Below are 11,695 nucleotides of genomic sequence, written 5' to 3'. Positions count from 1 at the left end.
ATTCGCCCCAATTCTTGGTAACCATTCTAAGACAAACAAATTACATTACTAGCGACGATCCTTTTTCGTAGGCATGCCGCGTGTAAGTACCTGCAAAAAAGTTGAGATCGACGGCGTGGTCACCGAGACGGTTAAAGACCTATTTCAGCTCAAACTCACATCGGCTGACCTTTCCCGGACCGGCCAACTATCTCCTCGTTGGCAAGGTTTATCTATCTGTCCACCGTTTTGTGCAACGGATCCATAAGTGTTGACGCCCTGTAGGCAGTGAAATTTAGAGTGAGAATAATAGAAAATAAAGTAAAAATATGTAAATAAAATTAAACTTTTGTACGTCCTAAATAATATTTCACAAGAATCTTTCTTTATTTGTATGACTACCGAACTTACTACAGTGTTATTCTGAACATGAACGTAAGCAGTAAAATATTTCTAATGAGAAGAAACTGAAAAAAAAAATAACTTCTTCACGTTATATTTTTCAATAAACACTTCACTTAGCTAACAGAAAGCCGAATCTGATATTACTTGAAAATAAAAATATTGTATTGCAAAACAATCCATTTTCGATTATTTTTTGTCGATCCTGATGTTGGGGCCCGCTAGATTTTGGGGCCTCTGGTGTCCATTCGTAAATACGCTACTTGCTTGGATGGAGGAATATTCTCCGATATCCACAAAGGAAGCAGCAGTACCCAAGTAACCATAAGCATTAAGAGTGTGAACTATATTGGCTATACATTTGCACTAATGTTGCATTGAATCTCCATTACAGCATTAACAATGCAATGAAGCTCTATATTAGCATCAATAATTCATAAATGCATAGCCGAAATATAGCATTATCGCTCGGTCTATATGCGTATATAAAGCTGATATAACGCGTACATGCTTCAAGGATCTTTAAAGCAAGCAAGCTTTACATGTGCATTTAGTGCCATTATAGAGCAAATAGAAAGCCGATATAACGCTATTGAAATGTTGTGGGTTTATTTATTATGTAACTTTTCTTGAAGATTATTTTCGGCAAATTTCATTTCAATCGAACATATGCAATATAGTCCATGCATCAAACGCAGCGCACTTACCGTGAAGGACGAGGCAAGGTACCTCAGTTCGAGACTTACTAAAGGTAATTTTCGTAAAACATTCATATCATGATATTCATTACAATTCATTACTGCCCATAATCGCAAGTCAGTCCCATGTTCTATGAGCTTCCCTATCTACATGGAACTGACTTGCGATTGTAGGCAGATTAGAAGAGAGTCAATTACAGTTTTAAACAGAACATTTTATTTTTCCTTTTTGCTCATCATACCTAAAGGAAACATAAGAAATGGTTTTAAAACCATTGCGAACAATGAAAATCAGCTGAAGATTTTTAATAGCATTAGTAGTGCCAATATTAGGCTTTCCAATGTATACGCTGGTACTATGTTTATTTTATTTAGTTCGTTTATTTGATGGGCACAAAAGCGTTAGCTTGGCGGTGCCGAATTCATTTTTTTTACATTTTGGATATCTTAAAACTAGGAGGTTACAATTTTGAAATATTTTTTACAACAAGAGGGATTGTTTTGTAACTATCTTAAAACTAGGAATCGAGTTTGATATACAAAAGGGGCGCTGGTACTATATAATAGCATTAGTACTGCAGAAACGAGCTGTCAATCTCTGCACAGTAATAGCACTATATTTTGCCATTTCTAGCATAATGCCACCATTATATCAGTATTTAGGGCTTCACGGCTTTATAAGACTGCTTTATATGTGGATGTAAAGCAGATATTAGGCTACGTTATAATGCTTATTGGTTACTTGGGGTGGACCCGTAATTTTAACAGAAAATACAGTTATAGCATATTGAATGTAATGCAATTTGATTCCGTACACCCCTTATGTGGGCGAGATACATGCATGACAGTTTTCAAATTATCAGTCGAATTTTTTTTCGAGTGGGTAATTACCTACTCGGATATTTTCAAGTGGATAGTATTACCCATACTACCCGCGTCATCCACCGGCCCTGTGGCAAATGTAATTTCTAAGATTTTCCTTTGAATTTCACATAGAAATCCTATGAAACGCATTTTATGTGGTGTTTCAAATTAAATTCAAACAATTTCCATGGTAATATAATATATGTTTCTATTGAATTCTCATTGTTCTGCAATTGAGTTGTAAAGTACGGACTTTCCGCATGACTTTCGCGCGAAAAACATGTAGTGCATTTCCTTTCATAAAACTATAAATTTCACCGTTTATTCTACCAATGAGAAAACCGAAGTGATGTTCACGTGTAATTCATTTGGAAATTTTAGTCAGTGATATTTCTTATGATGTTGGTGTGCTTTTCACATAATGTTCGCATGAAAAACCACATTTCCCATACTCGATTGGAAATTGAAATGGCAACCGTGTGCATTTCATGCCCAGTCAAAAAAAATGCGGACGAACATGGTCAGGCGATTTAAACAGTTTGACGTTTAACTCAACTCGCCTGTGCTAATTTCCCCTAGGAACAAATGCAATTTGCGAATGCGATTTCAACACTTAGACAAATTTTCTGGTGGTTTTTGCGTTTTTCAAACATGGCGGTTCATGTTTGGCTTAAGCTTAAAATAGTTTTTTTTAAACAATTGGCGTGTTCTCGTTTGTATCTTGTTTGTCTAGTGCACTTCATTTAGCCAACGGATGTGGGAAATTGTGGAATCGTGAGTAAATATAGTGGAACAAGATCTCTGACCTAACCTCTTAATAAAAGTCAGATTGTGGTAAGTTTTGATGTGCAATGTCAATTTCACCATTGATTCTTCCTATAGTTTGGTGGTGATTACCCAGTGTAGTGATAAGTTTATGTGAGTAGATAATGAATCCGAAAATAAGTAATATTTGTAATTTTCATATTAGGCAATTAAGGGCGATTAAATTGCGCGTGCCCTGGGCGATTCAGGGGCGATTTAAGGGCGGGTAGAGCGGCTAAAAAATGACGGAGGCAAATCGCCCAAATGTTGCATTTGAAATAGTCCCCTAATTGCCAGCAATTTGCTGGCAAGTTGAAGGGAAATTGGCGCATCCGAGTTGGCAAATAGCCCCCCGTTAGCCAGCAACTTGCCCTTTTTGACTGGGTGTGTTTGCCCAGTCAAAAAGGGCAAGTTGCTGGCTAACGGGGGGCTATTTGCCAACTCGGATGTGCAAATTGCCCTTCAGTTTGCTAGCAAGTTGCTGGCAATTAGGGGGCTATTTCAAATGCAACATTTGAGCGATTTGCAGCCGTCATTTTTTTTGCCGCCCTACCCGCCTTTAAATCGCCCCCAAATCACCCACGGAACGCGCCATTTAATCGCCCTTAGTTGCCTAGTATGAAAATTACAAATAATATTTATTTTCGGATTCATTATCTTCTCACATAAACACCACCAAACTATATGAAGCATCAATCTTGAAATTGATATTGCACACCAAAACTTACCACAAACTGACGTTAATTAAGAATTTAGGTCAAAGATCTTGTTCTACTATACTTACACACGATTCCACAATTTCACACATTCGTTGGCTTAATAAAGTGCACGAAACAAACAAAATTCAAGCGAGAACATGCCAATTGTTAAAAAAAAACAATTTTAAGCTTAAGCCAAACATAAAGCGCCATGTTTGAAAAACGCGAAAAACAACCAAGTCCATTTCAGCCACCAAAAAATTTGTCTAAGTGTTGAAATTGCCTTTAAATCGCATTTGCAAATTGCATTTGTTCCTAGGGGCAATTAGCACAGGCGAGTTGAGTCAAACGTCAATCTGTTTAAATCGCTTGACCATGTTCGTCCGCATTTTTTTTGACCGGGTGAAGATTGCGTCAATTCAATACACTGAAATCTTTTTTATGCGGTTTTTTATGAGAACTTTCAAAGTTATGCGATTTTTTTGTGCGGATTTTCAAAGTTATTCGATTCTTTTTATGCAGCCTCCCTTTAGTTTTTAGGGCATCACATGAAGCGAATTTTATCGAAAGATAGATCGTCGTGAATTCACATGCGCAAACAAAAGACATAAAATGGTCATATTTTTATTTTAGATTATTAATTACTAGTCTTTGGGTAAAGGATATGGGGAGCATTCATGATGGCAGTGAAAATAAAACCAGAAAGTGACTGAAAACCTTTTTACCTTTCTCATAATAAAGTTTATGTAATCGGTAGGAATTTTGACTTTTTAGCCGAGGCCCGCAGGGCCGACTATTTTTTACCATTCGACTCAGTTCGGCGAGATCGGAAAAAGTCTCTATATGTGTATGTATTTTTTTACTTGGGGGTAAAGCGCCGACCCAGCACACGTTGAGTATTTAGACCATACTACCGATTTCGTCCATCGTGTGCCAGAGTGAGGGACTCTGAACAGAGAAGATAACTCTGAACCCTTCTCCTCTAAACTCCACCAAGAAATCCGACATTTGCCTGATGAACCGGATTCCATTTGAAATGACTACTTCGGGGGGAGGCGTGCTAATGCACTTCGCTTTATTCCAGGTCTAGCTGGTCGTACTAGATTTCGCTGGTCTCATAACCGCCACATCAGTCCTGCACGGCATGATATTCTATATGCCCTCCTCTCTACGGTGACCAATTGGATACCGTGGTCGATCCAGCGATTCTGATTGGAGGGTGGCTTCCGGTTCACTGGTGCCCCGACGACCCTATACTGATGGTTTGTCGCGTTCGGTGCTACTCGGCGTAGTCCCCGACGGTGGAGCTAGCCTACCTCGGCGGAGAGTTCCTCGACGAAAAAATGTCTCCCGCCATCGGTGACGGACGCGTTATTCTTCCTTCAATGAAGTCTGGAAGAATGCCAAGGTCAGTCCAGCAATTCGCTACGGACTACTCAAAATAGTCCCCGACGGTGGATCTTTTCTGCTCCGACGAAGAGTTCCCCGGCAGTGAAAGTTCTTCCGAAACCGATACTATACGGGCAGATGCCGAGGTCGGTCCTGCTATTCTGGGTGGAGGGTGACTTCCAGTTGACAGGCGCCTCGACAACCATTTGCCGGTGCTACCTCCCGATCTACTCGAACTAGTCCTCGGCGGTGGGACTAGCCTACTCCGACGGAGAAATTTCCCGATGTTGAAATTTCTCTCGAAATCGTTATTTCGATGCTTGTCGGTTAGGTGCCGAGGTCAGTCCTGCGATTCCGGGGAGTCACTTTGACTTGTCCGGACATGCCGCAGACTCAGGTGATTCGCATTTAATGCCAAAAGATCCTGACTCCTGCGTTGCAGAAGACAAAGAGTTAAGTAGCCGGGAAACTCTAATCTTGCTCATATGACCCTACTCCACGCTTTTCTAAACTTTCTTATTCCAAATCTTGCTGTTCCTTGAGTACTATGGCTCTTAATATTGAAAAATATTACACACCTTATTAGTTTTTTTTATGCGGATTTTCAAAGTTATGCGGTTTTTTTTATGCGGTACGTATCCCCCGCCTAAAAAAAACTCCGCATGACGTAAACGTATTTAATTTCAGTGTACTTATTTGAAGCCCTTGGCTAGACCAGACAATTTGTATCATTAAGGTGATTCTTAGAAACGAAATCAAGATGTAAGCAGCAATAAAATATGGCAATTTATACCCATTTTATCGATTTTGGGCTGAGTAATTAATGCGGCATCCTGCCTAGTAAGCCTCATTACCCTACTACTAACGAAGGAGTAAAATTCAATATGGTGATGAAATCAGTCCAACAAAATTGAATAAATCGGAGGTTGGCCAAATCGGATCTGCAGTCTATATTAAAACAGAGTTATTTTAGAGCCTAGAATTTAGATTCTTGTTATTCTTGAGTTATTGATGTGATATGTTTCAACAATATCATCATCATCGTCGCTAAAATCTATCCCAAGAAGCATGTCATTTCAGTGGTAAATTTTTCACGCTCAGCATTCAGCACTAGATGGATGTAACCTTCACCCAGCCACACGGCGCTGCTAATACTGCAAAAGAACCATTCTCGTCACATCCGTGTTCCGACACATAAGTCCATTTTTACGACCTTCCTTCCAAATACTCGGACGATGTAACAGCAAATATCCTCTGATATATAGATGTTTTTCACTGCCCGCCTGGTGATGAGATTAACCACTTACTCTCGAACTCCCAGAACTCCAACCTCTCGTCAGAAAATCCCGCATTCTTTTGCGCGACCAATCCGACGTCGGACCTTTCGTTTATTATTCTGCTTGACACCGATATTCCGTTCAGTTGAAATGACACGTCGTTTTCCATCTAATTCAACATCCCGCCACCCACATCGTGCACATGACTATCAGTTTTCAGCTCATTTTCCGCATTCAACGAATCAGTATGTGCCTATTTATTTTTGCCACCGGTAAAAAGGTTTCGCAAAAATGGCGATGATGATTGCAGAACTTGCTAAAAGCCCACGATCGTTCATTTTTCGGCTCTGGGCCAAGCAACAGGTGTTCCCGTAGACTTCTTCATTTAGGCTTTGTTGCATGGATGGGGGAAAGGGGGTGACAAATGGCGAGTCGCTACAGGATACGGTTATATCTGTTCACTGATGAAGCCATTTTATTATGCTCATATAGTTGGAACAAGATTTGAAGAACTTTTGAGAATGCTTTTACTCGATGTAAGGGCACAGATAGTTCGTAGCATTTGAACATATACAATTTTACCTAAGCAGTAAAAGGAGCACTGTGACTGGAATTGCCGGTGAAAGGTAGCTCAGTTCGAAACGCACTAACAGTAATTTTCGCAAAATATTTCATTGTACAGCATTATTCTTATCATGTGGGTAGCCATTTCTGATAAATAGTACCTATGTTAGTTTTCTTCCCATTTAACCCTTTCATGCCCAACTTTTCTCTAGCGCATATAACGTTCCGAACCTATTTTGCCTTAAGATTGTTGAGGTTAAGAAACACAACAAATCTGTTTTGATCAAGAAATGTGCTTCTCTCACAATGATAGAACAAGCACAATGTGCACACCAAGGCGAAGCCGCTAATAACGAGTATTAAATCGGCCGTAACAGCTGCTGAGCGCGAGCAGAAGGCCCTCTTAATGAGAGCAGAATCAGCCAAAAAACACTGTTAGAAGCCGCAGAACAAACAACAACAGAAACTGATGAGACACCAAGAAGTCACCGCAACTCTCGCACTGAGAAACGAGCGAGGGACACTGAAGAGAGTGACAGAGCACCAAGAGCTGAAGGAGAGAATGATCTTCGAGCTGAAGATGGATTCTTCCGTCAAGAGCTCGACCTACCGCGAGTTCGTTGCTAAATCCTTGGGCAGCGAAGAGAACGTAAGATCCGAGCGATGCTTCAGACACTGGGATACAGTAATACCTTGATGTAGTTCCGTTGGGAAGAAGGGTGAATTGGCAATCGGATGCCCGTGTGGCTCACCAATCCGCGGCACGAGGCTACGGTCTGGCCACCCACATTGTGCGAGCCTCAGGATGACTTCCAACCGAGAAGAAGCTCCAGTAGCCAACGAGGAGCTGATAGTGGTGGCAAAAGCCTTGAGAACCAAGAAGGTCTCTGAACCAGATGATATCCCCAACGTGACTCTGAAAACAGCAATCCTATCGAACTGGATATGTTTAGGACCGCATTTGCAAAAGTGTATCGACAATAGTAACTTTCATGATATCTTGAAGCTGATGTTATTGCCGAAGCCAGACAAGCATACTGGAGATCTTCAGTATACAGGCCGATGTGCCTACTGGATACAGTCGGCAAAGTGCTTGAAAGAGTAATCCTTAACATGCTTACAACATACACAAAGAGAGAAAATGGCCTATCCAATTTGCAGTTCGGCTTCCGGAAAGGTAGATCCATTGTGGATGCCAACTATGGAGGCTGCACAGAGGTAAAAGGGAAGAGGTAACCGTTATGCTAGACGTAAAAATGCCTTTAACAGTGCTAGTTGGGCAGAAATGTAACCGTAACAGCAGGCGCTCCACAGAGTTCCTTACTTGGTCCGACTCTTTGAAATTCTATGTATGATTGTCGGTTTTGCAGACGACATGGTGCTTCTAGTGATCGGCGAATCACCAGAGGAAGTAAAATTACTCGCAACGGAGACCATGGACGCTATGTAAAAGTGGATACGCGAGAAGAAGCTGGCGATCGGCTAAACTGTAATAGTTACATCGACTATGCAAGCGGGTGGATCATGCCCAACAATTCGTCGATCACCAGTCAAAAGCGGAGTGCTCCTGAACAGCACGTTCAGGTTGACGGTCATGCGGGTGTCAAACTATCTCGTCAGAGGCAGTCTACGTGATAGATGGAACGGTTCCCATTAACCTTTTACTCGAAGAAGATAGCGAATGTTATAGGAACCGAGACACGAGAGGAGTCGGTAAACGAGCCCGAGTTGATACCTGAGGCAAGTGACAACATCAGTGGGATATTTCTGTAAACGGTAGATGGAACCATCGACTACTTCCATGCCTGTAGGCAAACTTCCCTGGACCATCGACAAGTTTGTGCCTGTGCACAAAATTTCGTGCACACGTTCAACCTCAAACAAGCTTCGTCTCGATGTACATGTACGCCTCGAACGTCGAACCCAAATGAACGATGTTCAAACTCTAGTTCAAAGAACCGTGTGCGTACACCGGGTGCGTACACGAGAACGGTTCACATAAGGCAAAAAAAGTCAACGCTAGTGATGATGAAAGTGAGAAGAAGGAAACTGGTGCCGCGAACCTGTGTGTACGAGAGGTATACGCACACCGTGTACGTACGTGGAGTTCGGTTGTGCAGGCGAACATGTGCACGTGTTTTGGTACGAAGTAGCGTGTTCGAGTTTGTACACAAAATGTGGGTTTAATATGAGCACAGATACAGAGCGAACATTGTGTACGATGTTCATTTGGGAAGACTGCCTGTCGGTGTGGGCGAAATGAGCTTCCACATAACGCAGTTCGCAGTATCAGAACTGGTTCGGCCATGCAAGATCGCCGTTCTGCATCGTGTGTGGTGTTGTAGAGCAAACACCTGAGAACGTGGTCTTCGAGTGCCCGCGATTCGAGCACGAGCGAAACGAAATGAGAACCATCGTAGATGAGGAAGTCGACATGAACAATATTGTCCAAAGAATATGTGCGGACAAAGGAAAATGGGACGCGGCGAGAAGAACAGTCATTTAGATCATGTCTGCATTGCAACGACGGTGGCGAGAGGAACAACGGCTAGCAACGTAGCAGTACAGGGCTTTAGGACATCGAGACACTGAATGAACCGGAAGTCATCCTCGACCAGGAAGCGTAGGACTGTCCTCGGCACCTGAGCGACCAGCATCGAAATATCGGTTTCAAGAGAACTTTGGAAGTCGAGAAATTTCCGGGGATCAGTTCGAGTACATCGAAAAGTAGCACCGGCTAATGGTCGTTGGGGCGCTTGTTAACTGGAACATACCCTCCACTCAGAATAGCAGGACCGACCTCGGCATCTGCCCAGATAGCATCGGCAGGAAAGATCCACCGTCGGGGACTATTACGGCGAATCGCCAGCTTGAATCGTCGGAGCACCAGTGAATCGGAATCGCTAGACAGACCTTGGCACCCTGCCTGCCGGACAATATTGAAGCAAGAAAAAAGCGTGCTTCAATTGTTTTTGACATATTCTTTCGTCGGGGAACTCGACATTAGAATGCGATATGCGAGATACCTGCTTCCAGCAAATCAAAGGGATGATATTTGAGGGAAAGCGAAGCGAATCTTCTCCGAGTGCCTACGTTTACTCTGACATGCTCCATTTGATTTGCTGCAAGCACGATTTTCGCATCCTATTGACATTGCCAGCATCCTATTGACATCTCAGGTTCTCGCCGCCACTCTGTCTGCGGCCTTAGGGTGCTTACAGAGTGACGGCGAGAAGTTGCGGTGGGGCTGGCACAGAAATTAGAATACGAGATACGAGAAATCTGCTTGCTGAAAATCAAAGGGATAATGTCAGAGTAAAATCCGATCGGATCTGTGCCGACTGCCTGCTTTTACTCTGACAGGCTCCATTTGAGAGGCTGCAAGGAATTTCTCGCATCTCGAGACCCAGCTCAGCTTATCGCCCCCACTCTGTAAGCGGCCTTAGGATGCAAACAAAGTGGCGGCGAGAATTTGAGCTGGAGGTGATATTGATATTACCCAATCAAACTCATCCGAAATTCTGACTGGTTTCTTACAGAATTCCACCTCAAATAAAAAAGACCAGAGTCGGAATTTCTGGTTTGACTTCCTCGAATGAAAAATATGTATACCAAAAAATATTTTTTTACAAAACAACCTTATTATTGTTTAGGTACAGCATCCGGTTCAGATTTTTCTGTAGAAGAGTACAGAAAGGAAAGAATTTTCAACTCCCGGTACAAATTCAATTGTGGCAACAATTCTCACCTGACTTCTCTGTTGTCGGTTCTCGTGGTAAAGAGGAACACGTGTTCTTTGCCGTACCACGTTCTCGTGGTAAAGAGGAACACGTGTTCTTTGCCGTGAAACATATTGGTAAACTTGAGCGATTCGTAGTAACACTGCCTAAGCTCGACTCCTGCCAGCAGAAGACAAAAGCTTAGTTCCTAAGATTTTCTGCCTGTTTCTAATAACCCTGCCACTTTTAGTTTTCCGATTTTTTATATTTCACATCCTTGCGCTCACTTGAGTACTATGGCTCTAAATTTCTATAACTTCCTCTACTTATTCTTATATACTATATACTTATACATACCCCGCTCCCCTACTTATACTCTGGTAATCTCTAGCTAATTGAATGTCGCTAAAAAGTAAAAATAAAAAATACTAATCGAAATAAAAAATGAAAAAAGTTCGATCGAATACAATACGTTTGCAGTCACTGGAGTACTGTTCATTTTAATTTTGAACCATATTTCACGTAACAAGTTTATGAAATTTATGGTGAACAGTTATTCCTCATACAGCAGATAACTTAAATATTCAGTGTATCAGAAAGAACACAAACAGATTAAGGATTGTGACTGAAGTTACAAATGGAGATCCTCCCGCATTTGCATCAATTAAGGTGCTTACAAGTGTCATTCAATTAGTAATATAAATAACTTCAACAGGTTTACGAAAATTAAATCCATAACATTGGCGGATCCGCTCCTCAGACCACGGACAATGCGTACGTAATTATGTGGGCTGGTTTCGAATTGGGCATCCGGAATTTCCCGGTTGGCATGCGCACACCCGTCATGACACGCACAGTATAGAAACTATGATGTCGTCGCTGTTGTGCTATCCTATGACAAGCGCCATATAGCTCATTTCGAGAAAAACGATTTTTAAAGATTGAGATTGTATATTTTTAAACTTATGAATGGTAGAAACAATTCGGAGAAGACAATTGATGCATCTATCTATTCTGTTTTAATCTCTCAAGTATTACGAAGATCGGTTGACTATAGTTGACATAGGTGTGTATTAGAGATGGTCGGGTTTCAATTTTTTCGAACCCGAACCCGACCCGAACCCGAGCGCATGAAAATTTAAAAACCCGAACCCGACCCGAGCCCGAAATTATAAAATTTGAAAAACCCGAACCCGACCCGAGCCCGAACATTTTAAAACTTAAAAACCCGAACCCGACCCGTACCCGAGAATGAAAATTTTGTAAAACCCGAACCCGACCCGACCCGAGAATTTTAAAAT

The sequence above is a fragment of the Topomyia yanbarensis genome, chromosome 3, assembly GCF_030247195.1.
Source record: "Topomyia yanbarensis strain Yona2022 chromosome 3, ASM3024719v1, whole genome shotgun sequence".
NCBI classification, from domain to species: domain Eukaryota; kingdom Metazoa; phylum Arthropoda; class Insecta; order Diptera; family Culicidae; genus Topomyia; species Topomyia yanbarensis.
Note: the sequence above shows the minus strand (reverse complement) of the source record.